The sequence below is a fragment of the Lissotriton vulgaris genome, chromosome 8 (assembly GCF_964263255.1).
Source record: "Lissotriton vulgaris chromosome 8, aLisVul1.2, whole genome shotgun sequence".
In the NCBI taxonomy this organism is placed as follows: domain Eukaryota; kingdom Metazoa; phylum Chordata; class Amphibia; order Caudata; family Salamandridae; genus Lissotriton; species Lissotriton vulgaris.
Window position 1 is genome coordinate 309,353,883 of NC_141696.1, and position 15,483 is coordinate 309,369,365.

Sequence of the window (15,483 nt, forward strand, 5' to 3'; positions counted from 1 at the left end):
ACAGTTGTTATTTTGAATAAATGTAGTCAATGTATGCCTGCCCCACATCACACATAGGGTCCTCATGGACCCTGCAGGAAAATGTAAAATTATTTAACACGTTTATTTGATGCTTTCATGCTCATGCCACCCGTAGGTACCCCATGGGACAGAAACGGACTCCAACAGTTACATAATAATATATTTAATTTTTGCTTGCCCTACCCCACCTCCCATACTATCCCTTTGTGCCAAGGAAGGGCACAGGTTAGCTTTTCCAGTATGTCTAACATAAAAATAGTTGGTTTCTGCATGTTCAGCATATGTAATAATAATGATGACTTGTATTGCATTGGCTAGATTGCCCAAGTCTCACTAACTTTATTTGTATTGCTTGCAGGTGCACAAGACATCATGTCACAGACAATACTGAGATAGAGAGAAATCTGCTGACAGCAACATAAGACTACTCAGCTAGGTGCTTCTCCTTTTGCCAAGTGTTAACCCATATTAAAAAAAGATGGCCCCAATGAAGGCAGTTCCTGACAAGTAAATAGCCAGCGAGGAGAGGCATAAATATGTTACCAGTGCCTTCACTGGCATCAAGCCTTCCTCATTTTTCCAGATAGACTAAATACCTGCTGCACACTACAAGGGGCTGGAAGAGCATCAAACTGGATCAATGGCACCACACCAAAACCAGAGCCCATGCCTCTCCCTAGTGCAGTGAATGCATTCATGGAAAACAGAGAGTCTGAATTAGAATTGTCCCAGCAGTAAGCCGCATTTTCACAGGAAAGTCAACAACAGCAACCACAGTATCCAGCACCTGATCATTCAGAAGTAGCACTAAGCAGGAAGTTGAGCTTGCTGTGTGGAGAAGTTTGGTGTGACTGTTCCTCCATTGAACACATTGGCTTCGCAAGCTCCGACAAGGAAAAGAAAGACCTCTGCCCCATGTTTGTCAAGCACACTTTCAATATTTGAATATGGATTGGAACCCAACTGAGACCCACCAGGAGAAATGATGAAAGAGGAAAGTTCCCAAAAGCCTTGAAAGTGAGGCAGATCATGATGAGCCAATAATTGTTTTGTAAATAATGGCACAGAGGAAGTTCAGCTCACATGTTTTCAACCTGCTCTTAGTCATGTAGTCCCACCAACACTGCTTGCTTCCATCTATCCAATATCCCAAAAACATGAAACCACCAGCCCATCCACAGTCACAGCATGCACTAAAGAAAGGCCAACACAACCACCTACTTCCACCTCAACAAGTTCTTCGACCTTTAGCACCATAAGTACCTTTGTGAATAATGCCCAGAGAGTGGAAATCTCCGTATGGTAAAGTAGAAGAAAAATTCTAAAGTTTATTAAACTTTATAAAACATTAGTAAAAATATGTTTGTGTTATATAATATTGTAAATTCAATTAATTAATAATACATTAATTTGAAATTTAGAAGAATAGATACAATGCTACAGCTCTATTACATTTATTTCCAAGGGGAAATGTGATTAATTGAAATATCTTAAATTCAATTAAAATAAATGTTCAGAAGTTTAAATTACAAAATAAATTGACACACACAGAAAATAATGTGATGCATTAATAACAGTTAAACCTGATGATATATAGAATTAGCAATATATATAATTTAATGAAAAATAATGTTACACTAATTCATACATTTAAAAAGATGTTAAAATATTTCACGATTACATAATAAATATGTTTCTATTTATATATCGTTTCTATTTATATATTTTACAGTTACATTATATTTATTTATATTTTAAATCATTTTGTTTAATTTAAGATCATCTCCATTTGAGTTTCATTTCAAATCCCTTTATCTATTATTTTCTATAGGAGGGAGTTGCAGTATAAGTAGTTTGCCATGTGTGGTGCTGGATTTACTACTCTGACTTTTTGGTATAAGTAATATACACCTGTAAATTTGTCTTCACCGATTTTTTGGGGGGAAGGCACCTGTCCAACCTTCTGAGCAACTTTACACTCAGATTTTGTGTACAGCAAATAGTAGTTAAGTTACTCAAAAGTGTGAGAGTAAATTACGTGTGTAAACTACTCACAAGTGTACATTACCTTTGTGAATAGCCCCTTCAATTAAAAAAAAACTCCAGCAGACCTTGTGTAACACTGGTTACCCCAACACCTTGACAAAGTGGTGAGAGATAGTACCATCATGTAACTAATTATGTGCAAATGCTCAAAGGCAGAGGAGGAGGGAAGAAGCTGGAGTTCTGTTGCCCTCGGGTTCTGTCCTAATACAGTATACCTGGAAGGGCCACAGTCTCCAAGAGAAACATTTCAATGTGTTAGGCATAACTACCCAAGCATTAAAGGATGACATGAGTTCTGAGAATGGACAACTACTACGATTTGTGGTATTATATTGTTAGCACCCACAAGTGGGAAAAGACATTAAACAGCAGTTAACCATGAGTCTTTATTATCCGAAGGATTGTACCAGAGATTAAAATGGATAAGAAGGCCCCTTGGAAATGCCTGGAAATGGAAACAAGAAACATGAACTAAGGGCCATATTCATGGCAAGCTCAGGCAGAGCAGCCAGTCACCTTGCTGCACTGCCTGGCATAGAAATGCTCTATATTTAAAGGAATATGGCACAATACTACCCTTTGACCCTTCACTGGCACCATTTTGGCTGCCTAGCACTAATACAGGCACCCTTGCACATGGTGCACCCTTGCAACATGGTGCAAGGGGGCCTGCCTGTAAAGAGAATTGTTTTTGTGCAGGAAAGAGCACCTTCCTGAACAAAAAACACCCTGAGGCATTTTCTCTTTCTGTGTGTGATGCAAAATGTAACAAGGAGAAATAAAGATATTTCTCCTCGCAACGGCTCACCGGGGAAGGTGTAGCATTTTTGCATTCCCAGGTCTGTCACTTTTGGTAAATCCGGGAATGCGTCAAAATCCATGGATGTAGTTTGGGAACATTCACCGAACACCCATGAAACACCTCCCTGGTGCATAGTACCATAATGTAGTAATTTACGCTGCATTGATTTACTCCAGATTCATCAAGCTACTCAGGGCCACGCAAGGAGGGCTTGCGTGGCTTGATAACTTTCATTTTGGACTTGGGTTGCACCTGTACCACGTTTCTTGGTGCAAGGGCAACAAGACTCTATTAATAAATAAGACGCTCAGTCTTAGGTTCGAGAAAAAAAGTCTAATCTTGCTGACCATGAATAATAGTTCAAAATTAAGAATCTCATCTTAGAGGTAATGGTTAGGATGTCTCCTTGCACAATGTAGCGGCAAATGGAATATGCATGGAGAAGTGTAAGAATATCATCGATCATAAAAGTGAGAAAAAGGACTTCCTTGCGTACAACAACCTTAATAGATGACCCATGTGTGATGGATCAATTTAAGCTCAAAACAAAACTAAAGAAAGAATGTAAACATTCCTAGGAAAAATCAAAGTGGATGTTTTCATATTTCATTCTTACCTATAAAAGGGTCTAGTGGAAATGAGTTGCAGGATAATTTTGATGAAGAGCATCAACCAACAAGATATCATCGATGTCTACATCAAAGACCAAAACAAGATCAAGGAGGAAAAATATTGGCAAACAGGCGATGCTCTGTTAAGATGGCCGAGGATATATACACATAACTGTTGATTTACTGGTTCATTATAAAAGAAGAATTTATGCAGCTGGTGAGGAAACATTGTGAGGTTGTGTTTGCAGGCTATCATTTACAGGTGGATCAAGATCTATAATAGACAACACTGCAAGCGAGGAAAGATCTGAACGTTGTTCGCTAATATTTTAAAGTGCAGTATAGATGTGTCAATCAATTTCATATCCTACGCAAATGGGATGATGAATTTCAGGCAACATGTTGATGCATGCAGCAAGAGCGCTCATTTTCTTTTACAAGGAGACAAAACAGCGACCCAGAGGACAAACGGCATCACTGAGCTATAGATTGTCCTCTTCACTGTCTGGGACTGGAATGCTACAGGGCAGCACTAAAGCAGCAGAAATGTTGAGCAACACATTACTAAACCTGAGAAAAGAAGGCTCACAAAAGACATCTTTAATGTCAGCTTAAAAATATGTTACATGTTTTTGGGCTCAAATTCTGTGCCACAATTAACATATTTAAACAAATGTCCTAAGCTAGGGGCCGAGGCTAGAAGGTTTTTTTTGATAAGTTCAATGGTGCTTGTTCTGACAAGCAGCTCCTATCAATTTCAATTTCAAAGTGCTTTATTCGAGTATTACTCATAAAAGCAGACATACAAACATATAATAAAAAGCAATTAAATTTACGAAGTCATTTAGACACAAGCACATGGCACAATTTCAAAAACTATAACTCATCATAAACACAGGTGCAAATTTCATTACTATTAAAAATACCAAAATGATGATCACAGAGGCAATAAAAAAAAAAAAAATCCTTAAAATTTCATACCATTAAAATTTCATACCGATGATACATTAAATGGGCATTTACAGAGAATAGACACTAGTCTAGCAGTCTCTGATCAGCTAAATAAACATTTACAGAGAATAAACATTAGTCTAGCAGTCTCTGCGCTATTAATAAACTGTTACAGAGAATAGACAAGTGTCTAGCGCTCTCTGATCAACTAGGCAGTGAGTAGTTAACCTACCAGCAATCTCTGCCTTATAAGCCACGCCCACCCCAAGTACTTTGCGGTGGCAATTACGATCCAATTTACAGAAGTAGATTTTACAATACGCAGCGCTACCATGCTACTTTTTGTGCCTAAGTTCCTGCACATAGGAGCCAACCAAGCTCGCCTTGGTGCAGAATATACTGGGCAAGAAAACAAAAAGTGACCAAGAGTTTCGTTTCCTACCCCACAGACTGGACAAGTTGCTACACCCCCTGATTTCCACTTAGATGTTAAATTACGGAGGGGGAGGGAACCGACCCTCAATTGGAAGAGCAGTTTTCTGTCCATGGGGTTCGATATGTAGTCCCAGTACAGTTCATAAATAGGGTACATCTTAATTTCTAGGAAACTGGTGGTCATAGACCCACTGTTAGTACTGAGCATACACCTATTAAACACATATTCCCCAAAAAATGTTTTTTAAAATAGATTTAGTGGGAAATGAAGCCCCAGCTGGATCGGTCCATAGAGCATTTAGTCCTAATTCGGACAATGCAATCTTTAATGTTTTAAACCATCTGATTTTATTATAACGATCAGCTTTAATAACGTCTATGAACCCGTCCGCGTAGTGGGAGAGCTCCGGCGTGGTCCAGAGCCTACGCCAGTATAGAATCGGGCGTAGTTTGGCCATTTCTGAAATTTCTCTCCTACCTAGCTCATAACGCAGGGGCAATAGCGGACTGCTCTGAGGGGTACCTGTCAGTGACCTTAAGAATTTGTTTTCTGATGTTTGGAGTTCCTGGAGATTTACATGCCCCCATAGCTCCGCACCGTACAAGGCAGACCCAATTGCTTTTGCCTCATATATTATCAAAGGTGGTTTGATGGGTTTAGTCAACGATTTCCTGTGTTCCTTGATAATAGTGCCAGCTAGTTGCTTGTGCCTTATTGTAGCAATATTAAGATGTTGCTGCCACCTATTGTCATTTGAGATAAGGATCCCCAAGTAAGTAAAAGATTTTACGACCTCCAGAATGCGACCACTCATGGAAATTTTTGATTTAAAATTTCAATGTGGATTAAAAACCATGAGTTTTGTTTTGGATGCGTTCACCTCCAATCCGTGATCTACACAGAACTCATCAAATATTGCCAATGCTTTTTGCAGACCACTTGGGGTTTTGGATAAAATTAAGGTATCATCGGCGAACATTAAAATGGGAACATTTTCACCTGCAAGAAACGGAGCGTCCACCTACCGAGATTGCATGCGGGAGACAATACCATTAATAAAAAGGGTGAACAAAGTAGGGGCCATTGAGCACCCTTGCCGAACCCCGCGCTCAAAGGGGGATTCGGCGGTGTCGTTTCCATACCCACCCCATCGAATTTTGGCATAGTTGCCCTCATGCAATCGCATGATTAAAGTCAACAAGTCCCCAGGGACCCCTAGAGTCTCAATCACTTCCCACAGTTTCGCCCTTGGTACCAGGTCGAAGGCAGCCCGCAGATCAACAAATGCTGCATACAGACCGCCTCCGCCTAGCACCACGGTCCTCCACTGGATCAGTTGGAAACGAAAGACTTGATCCACAGTGCTGGTTGCCCTGCGAAATCCAGCCTGGAAGGGAGATAGAATATTGTTATCATCTGCCCAATCGAGTAACCTATTAACGATTACTCGCCCCACTATTTTTTGAATAGTATCTATTAAACTAATAGGGCGGTAATTACAGGGCTGAGCGCGATCTCCTTTTTTATATACCGGGATGATTACAGCACCCCGCCAGGTTACTGGGATATCTGCACCTCTGGCAATATAGTTTATTAGCAGGTGGATGTATTTGCACCATCTTACAGTATCATTTAAAAAAAACATCTGCTGGAACCCCGTCAATGCCAGGGGCGCGACCACTTTGAACAGTTTTAAGGGCAGTCAGTATTTCGCCCTGCGTGAAAATGTCATCTTCTGCCAGTGAAAAGGGCAAGCATCTACTGTTTACAGACTGATCTCTGGAAGCGTACTGTTCACTAAAGAATTTAACCCAGGCGTCCTGGGGGACATTGTTAGTACTAGCCTCTTCCAGCCTATCATGACCCCATTTGACTATATGCCAGAATAACCTAGAATGATTTTGGTCGCTTGCACTTTTTAGCTTGTTCCAGTGGTCTTCATCCCAATCTTTTTTTGCTTTAACTATGCAATGTTTGTATTGATTCCTGGCTGATCTATTAACCTCCAGGTTTTTATTCTTAATTGCATCTCCCAAGGAGGTTCTTGCCACCTTACAGTCGTGATTGTACCATTTAGCAGCTCTATAGGCACAGATCCTCTTTTTATTTACCGGTTTTAAGAAGTGGCATTTGATAACATTAAAGAGATCTTCATGGACCTTGGTAATATTATTTTGACTAGGAGAATGCCCAGCCTCTCCCTCAAGGGCCATTATAGCCTTATCAGTTGCCATGCTTATTTTTTCTAAAACCAGCGGATCTGTTCTAACGCTTGACCACCTCAACCTGCGTAAGTCATTAGTTGGTACAATCAACGGGGGTAAGGATTCAACACAAATACTAGGAGCAATAACATCAGACAGCCACCATTTGTGGCGAACACATAGAGGATTGTGATCACTCTCGAGCCTTTCCAAAACAACCATATCGATAACAGATGACCATAGGGACATTCTACAAATGACATAGTCAATGCGGCTCTTATTTCTCCCATTGTTAAAAGTCATGGCTGGTACTCTGTCTGACTTTGTCCGACCATTCAAAGCCCTTAACCCTTGTTCAAGGCACATAGCATTTAAACCTAGAATATCCTCGGTCCAGCGAGTTATTGGGGTTGTATCAAGTGCGGGGATGTCCCAAATCTTATCTTCCTCCGCACCTAAGAAAGCCTCACCAGTGTCTAGTGGTTCAAAAGTGCGATTTAGGTCGCCTGCTATTATAATGTTATTCCCAGAAGAATAAATTTCTAGAAAATTATACAAAGACAAAAGGACCTCTGATTTTCCTGCACTTCCACCTCTAGCATATATATTATAAATGTCAATGGGGGTGTATAAGCCCCTCGTAAGTCTAATGAGCTGAATGTCTTTTCGGTGGAGCTCCAGATTTTTCACTACGATCTTTAGGGACTGGCGGACCCATATGGTGAGTCCCCCCATCGGACGACCTTTGGGGCCCTTTGTGGCCGGAACATAAAAATTCAAATACCCCAGTGCAAAAACGGGATCACAGGCCCAAGTCTCTTGAAAAATACAGACGTCATACTGGCTGACAAACCCAAACCATTCTCCGCAATGCATTTTGTAACAAAGCCCAGCAACATTCCAAGACAATAGGTTCCCGGTGGCATTTACCGTAATTGGTTTAGAACTGTGAACAGACCCATTCAACATTGCATCATCATTAACATTATCATTTATATTTGCAGTAAATAGTCCTACTGTGGCATCAAGGTTGCCTGTCTTGTTTTGAGTGCCTGTGGAATGTCTGTGCTCCTCTGATGTACGTGCAGCCGAAGGAATTTGCAACAGAGGCATGGGGTTGGATGGTTGTCAGTCACAAGCATCTAGGTTGGAGAGGGCAGAAAATCTGTTTTCCAGACCTAGACCCACTCAGTGAGGCCGGAATTCTTACTGCCCCTTTTGGTTACAACGTTCCATTTTGTTCTTAAGGTGCTTGAATTGGGGCCTCTGCCTTTCCGGGGATAGAAAAAGTCTAAAGTCAATGGAACAATAGAAGTAGATCTTCTCTGTGGAGGGAAGATATTAGGCAAGATGTTTGGCAAAACCTCTGGGTCAGAAAAATTGAGCACGACGCAATCTCCCTTGAATTTTTTTACCCTGTTCCCAATCCACTCAACCCTTCTAGCATTTACCAGTTCTTCCTATAATTTAGATCTTTTTTTTAATTGACCTGTTTATTACTTCATTGTATTCAGTAGCAGCCCATGGAGGGAGTGCCGTGGGGCGGCGGGGCGGGGGAGGGACATGGTGGGGGGTTGTAAACTCCGGCTCATGGCTAACTGGAGTAATGTAAATAAATAAATAAATAAAACAAATTTAAATGCACGCACTGAAACACATTCGGCGTTTCAGTGGCGTTGACAATGCCATTAGCCTATTCAGTTGCAAGTTGAGCTTTGCCCAGCTCTGTCCCCCCATCCTGTCAGGAAGGGTTCATCCAGGCACACCTAATATCTCTATTGTTTAGCTGTAGGGAAAAATAAACAATCTCCAACTGCCAACTACGCACAGCCATGTGACCCAAGAATAGACTGCAGGCACCAAATAGGGCAGGAAAATGCCAACATAAAATCAGATTTCACCATTCAAGAGGGTTTTAAATGACTATTTCATAGACACATTACATAAAATGTTCACCTGTTCTCAATGAAATGTTAGTTCTTCTTAAATCTAATAAACAGACCAATGCTATCCTAAGGGAGAGGTACACCTCACAGTAGTGAAAAACAAAGTAAGGACTTTTTCACTAGCAGGTATGTATAATTCAATAATACGTGTCTAAATTTGTATTACAATGCACCTTTCTCTATGGACTACATTGAGCCTCCCTTAGGTGTAACATATACACAACTAAAGGGGAGTTTGAGGCTTGGTAAGGTATTTCGCAGTAGTGAAAAACACATTTAGAACTTTTTTACTATCAGGGTATAAACAAATTATTAGAGTATTGGAATGTTGGGAGCTCCATTGAAGACAATGGAGTGCTCCCTGCTTCTACGGGTTGGTAAAGGCCCACAGAGCAACCTTCCAATGTTTTACAAAGGCCTCTGGGAGCTCGGGGGATTTAAATCTCCTCGAGCTTCAAGAAGCCTTTATTTTATTTATTAGAACACTCTGCCCTCTAATAGCAGAATGTTCTAATAGCCTCATAGCCTTTTGTAGCAGGGCTATACCGGCTATTATAGTCCTGTCCATTGTTAAAGTCCCTTGCCTTTGGCTCAGGCCTTTAACGAGGGAGCGGACCTTTGATAGCCAGTATAGCCCACCATGGTGGGCTATAAGGCACTAATAATACATGACTAACCTTTTATTGCAATGCACCTTGCCCTCTGAGCTACAAAGAGCCTACCTTAGGTGTGACATATATGCAATAAAAGGGGAGGTGAGGCTCGGAAAGGGATTTATATATAAAACTGCATTCAGGATGCAATGTCTGGCCTGGGACATGTTTTAAGAGGCTACCTAAGGTGGTGACACAATACATGCTGCAGGCCCACTAGTAGCATTTCATTTACAGGCCCTTGGTATATGGTATACCACTTAACTGTGGACTTATAAGTAAATTATGTATGCCAATCAGGTGTAAGCCTATTATACAATGTTTTAGGGGAGAGCACAAGCACTTTAGGACTGGTAAGCAATGCTAAAGTACACACAGTTCTAAAACAAACAAAAACAAACGGAACAACATGGGAGAATAAAGGGAAATGCTTGGGGAAGACCACCCTGAGGCTAACAGGTCTAACACCAGTCCTGGTCTAGTTGTCACTAGTCAACTGAGATATTTCACAGAAATGTCCCCTTTGAGTTATGTTTCTTGAGCCGCTCATGGATCAGCCTTATGATCCTTGGAGATCTTGATATCCATGGATTTCAAGTGAATGGGGGTCCAACCTCCTAACAGGTCATAGGTTCCAAGTGAGCAGAGTCAGTACACCTGGTATCCTTTTCGGAAGTCTAGCAGTGTTTTAAGGAAGGCTGGGTGAGAGTCAGGCTTTGTAGGTTCACCAGTCTATGGGTGGGGATTCCCTGAGACACTTCTAGTTCATGTTTGACTAATGGAGTAAAGGTTCCTAGGCCCTGAGCACCTACCTTTGCAGTAGTACCTGTTTGCTGCTCTGCTAATAGGCCCAAAATTCCATTTGTCAGAGCATTTATGAGATGGTAAACATGCTTTGTCACACCCTGTATATTATTTGCAGCTCAGAGGAGTCACCTCTGCCCACTTAGGAGAGTCTAATGTGTACTCCGTAAGAGAAACTTCACCTCTCATACACACCTCATTCAAGGCTGAGCACTGACTGTGAATAGTTGGAGAGCTAACACAAATCAGTCTCCGGAAAGCACAGGCAGATAAAGGCAAACTTTCTAAAAGTTACTTTTTCGTAATATTTATTACACATCTGACATCTGATATTTTAACCTGCACTCTTGTTTTCTACATAGGACAGCTATGCTTGCCACAATGAAAATAGCGTTTTGGGCCTTGTCATGTAAGAACAACATAACATTAATTTTCTAGATAACCCACTTTAAAATATCATGCACCCTACCTGGTTGGCTATAAGGCATATATAAAGGTGATTTACCAATATTTCAAAGGAATGTTTTTACCTGTCAAAAGGAGGTACCTTAATAAAGTTCACTGCATGTTTATACTACAGTAGTCAGAATGCAATGGTAGGCCTAAATCTGTTTTCCTTGTCACACTAGTGGATGGCACAATAAGTGGTGCAGTACATAGGTAATGTGGGTGCAGTTTGTACATCATATAATGTGACCTTATCTAAGAGTTAAGTATGCCAATGTATAGTCATTTTTTGCGGTTTTTTAGGTGTCATACACTGGGCACTGGATCCCAGTATGCAAAGTTTATACACCGGAAATAAAATTAAGCAACAACATTGAGGCGACCATACAAGAGGGGCATGTTCTCGCAGGGACTTCAACACAATATCTTGGTTAATGGCTTTGGTGGGACCCATGTTTACACATGATGCCTCCTGTTTTCTTATTTGTGCCGATACAAGAACTTATAGACTATCAATTTGGGTGGTTAGTAGCGCTTAACAAAAACCCTAAAATAAAATGAATGTGGCCCATTACTCTTCTCCTGTCACCACAGGAGTTCCGGGCCTGATTTTAGGTCATTGCTTAATATCAATATCTATCACTAAGGTGGTAAATCCTGTAGAGTCTTCATGGGAGATACATATTGTCACTCTGTCTTCACCCACTGTCACACTAGCCTAAGCAAATAAAGAGAGGCAGGTATGTGGGAATTCCTCTTAACACTACATGCAGGAGATGCATCAATGTAGTCCAGAGACTAAATAAACACTGGTATACAATTTCAAAATGATCTAACAATATTACCTACCCTTCATCGCAGGGATGTTGGGGAAAAAAGAGGTCAAACTTGCGTGAAAGATGAAACCTATCTTCTGAATAATAGAAAAATATATTATACCAATAGCATGTACACACACACTCAATAAAAAAACTGTCATTACAATTGCCATGAACTGACAGCTTGAGCCCCTATATGCTGTGCAAAACAGAGAATTCTTTCACCAAATAGGGATACTGCTTTCATGGCATGAACTTGTTCCTAGAAATAAAGAGGTGCAGGCAGACGCTGCATGCATACAGTGAGGCCTTACTGGATTCTGGTTGTCAATTATCCCTCTTTCCTTGCAGACTTGCAAAGGCATTTCTTTCATAGTCTCCTAATCGTGACACAGTTAGTACCAGGTTGCTTTTTAAATCGAGCATTCAAGACCTCTCCTATATATTTATATACTTTAGTATATACTTATATGTGTCTGTACTTTGTGGGCTCTGGAGATCAGTCCTAGGACTTTTTTTTCTATTCACCATCCTCTATTTATCTGCCTTGATAGAAAACAACCAGCAGAGGTCAGTAAAATACCAGAATTGCTTTCTGCTGAGGGACTTTCTTTTTTTAAATTCTTCTGGCAACTGCCTCCATTGAACCCTTTGGGAGCACCCGAAATTCCCCGTTGGTTCGGGCGAATTCCACATGTGCGCAGTTCGGACGGCCGTCCAACATACACGCCCACCCTGACGTTAGACGACCACAGTGATATGACCACCGAAGGCCCTATTTTATATTAAAAACGGAGCTTTGGACAATACCATTTCAATCTGAAAGGCAATATTTCTCTCCAAGTGTTCCCATGCCTGGTGTGTCATGCAGTTTGATGCTTATTTTCCCTCCATGTTAAAGAACAGTTGATGTTTCAGCACCCAGGTTATTGTGCTGCATAGCTAAATACATATACTGTCCCAAAGGCGAGACTGATTGCATTGCAAATGCTTGTGTTTTATTGATGTTGAAGGGATGAGCTGAGGTAACTAGATTTCCTTTCAGCAAACTGATGATAGTGTTAAGGATCCTCTCAATGATTTGTGTTTCATACTGTCAAACAGTTGTTTGCAGGCTCTTTGGACAATGCAACAAAGTTGAACTATGTAGGAAACATATTGTTTTCATGTACCTATGTTTATGCTTCGCTCCGGTTTCAGAAATCCACATATTGTACTCTTTCATAGTCTGTTTTCCTCTGTTATCTTGTGTACTGCAGTTATCATGATCTAGTTATTTTTATATTTTTAAAACTTTAAGATACTATCTTCATCCTCTTCACCTGTCCTCTTCCTTCGATATACTATGACCAAGCCAAAGCCCATGACCACTTTCTGTTTCAAGTACCTCCTCTTCCAATTAAACTACAAATGAGTTTCTCTTTTTCAGCCGTGCATTGCAGATGCTTTTCAATGGACACTTCTATCCACTATGACACTGTTGCTCTGCTGTTTATGGTTCAAACCAAACATGGAAGAGAATAATCTCCCCATTATCTGGCACACATAACACACTCTGGTATCCCTTCCATTTCATTTCCCCTGATATAATTCTTCCACATTATTCAGATGGAAATTGGGAGTTCAAAATAATAGTGAATAGTGACTAAACTTTTATTCAACAACACTGTCATAGGCTCTTACCAGAAACTACTAATTTCCCACAGTAACAATCATCTCCACTAGGCCTGGGCTGTAAATTTCGTGCAGCTCGTGGAATTTGCGGAATCTGAGTAATTTTGCATTCTGCGGAGTTGCCAAAAATTCTGCAATCCATGCCTTTATAAAATGTTTTGCTTGTTCGCGCTTTCAAAATGCATGTTCGCAAGATATTTCTCCCCGACTGGCAACAGCGTTCATGAACAGGAAAAAAGCATTGCGAATTGGCGGAACAAGCAATCCTGCATGTTCACAGGACTTTTGCATGCTCGCAGAGATTTTTTACAGTTTCGTGGAGTTTTGCATAGTGCAACTACGCAAATTCTGCCCACCCCTAATCTCCGCACAGGAGACCTCATAACAGAGAACCAAACAGTAGTAAAAGAATGACTATACTACTGCAACACTCAAAGTCTATACAACCTTTGTTCTTACCTACTCTTCATCCCAATCCCAAAACAAAATCCTCAAATTAGCTGACACTCCATCCAGCCTCTCATGATCTACTACAAGATTTCTCCTCAGGAACGGATACCACAGTACACCTGATCCAAATAAAAGTTCAACATACAGTTCAGCTTACATTTGTCAGTCAGTCAGTCAAAAGTCTTTATTTCAATTAATTAAAATCATAAAAGCAGCATCAACAACAGCGTACATACAAGTTAAAAAGTTTTAAAAAGCTATACACAAAGGAATGGAAATATTAACATTTCAGCTATTGAAACACTAGCAGCCCGTCCCGACCTTGTCCGGGAGCAATCAGGCTTCCCTGACCCCCGCCTGCCCCGACATTGCCCAGCAACCCGGGCCCCTGGCCGCTCCGTCCCCCGCCTGGCCCGACCCGCCCCTACTCCGACATTGTCCCCCGGATGTCACAAAGGCCCAGTGTTGAGGCGCTCTGCATAAATCTCCATGGCAGATGCTGTAAGTCCCTGTCCCCTGTCGCCCGCCTGCCCCAACCCCCGCCTGCCCCGACATTGTCCCCCGGAGCCAGCCCGTCCCGACCTTGTCCGGGAGCAATCAGGCTTCCCCGAACCCCGCCTGCCCCGACATTGCCCAGCTGCCCGGGCCCCCCGGCTGCTCCGTCCCGTGCCTGCCCGACCCCCGCCTGCCCCGACATTGTCCCCCGGATGTCACAAAGGCCCAGTGTTGAAGCGCTCTGCATAAATCTCCATGGAAGATGCTGTAAGTCCCTGTCCCCCGCCTGCCCTGACCCCCGCCTGCCCCGACATTGTCCCCCGGAGCCTTTCCTCAGTCGATGTAAATCGTACCCTTCTGTTTTGTTGTAACTCCCCGTCCCCCGCCTCCCAACCCCCGCCTGGCCCGACATTGTCCCCCGGAGCCTTACCTCAGCCGATCTAAATTCTATCCTTCTGTTTTGGTGTAAGTCCGTGTCCCCCACCTGCCCCAACCCCTTCCTGCCCGACATTGTCTCCCGGAGCCTTACCTCAGCCGCCGCTCCTCAATTCACCGCTCCTCCTTCTGTTTTGGTGTAAGTCCACATCCCCCGCCTGGCTTGACCTCCGCCTGCCCGCTTACCTCAGACGCCGCTCCTCAGTTCACCGCTCCTCGCACCTGGTCACCGCTCCTCCCGCCGGTCCACTGCTCCTCACCTCCTCCCCCGCGCCATGTCCGCCGCTCGTCAACGCTCCTCCCCCGCGCCATGTCCGCCGCTCCTCCTCGCACTCCTGGACGCCGCACCTCCCCGCGCTCCTGATGTCAGCACGCAGGTTGGGGCCGGCACTACTTTGAGGGGACTACTTTTTTTATAATGTAAATTTTTTAAATATAACGTATTTTTTAACTTTATATAGCCTATGTACATCTGCACACCCTGAGGATTACAACAATGTATCGGGTGTGTGGATTGGCGCTGCGGTTCCCGAGTTTACCCGCCTCAAAGCCTCAAAGTTCTTCTTTTATAATAGTAGTATAGATATGCAATGGCATATACAAATCATGGCTTCATAATATGCACAAAACGTGCAAGTAACAAATCTTAGATGTGCAAAATAGCAAATTTTGTATGAATAGAAATACTAA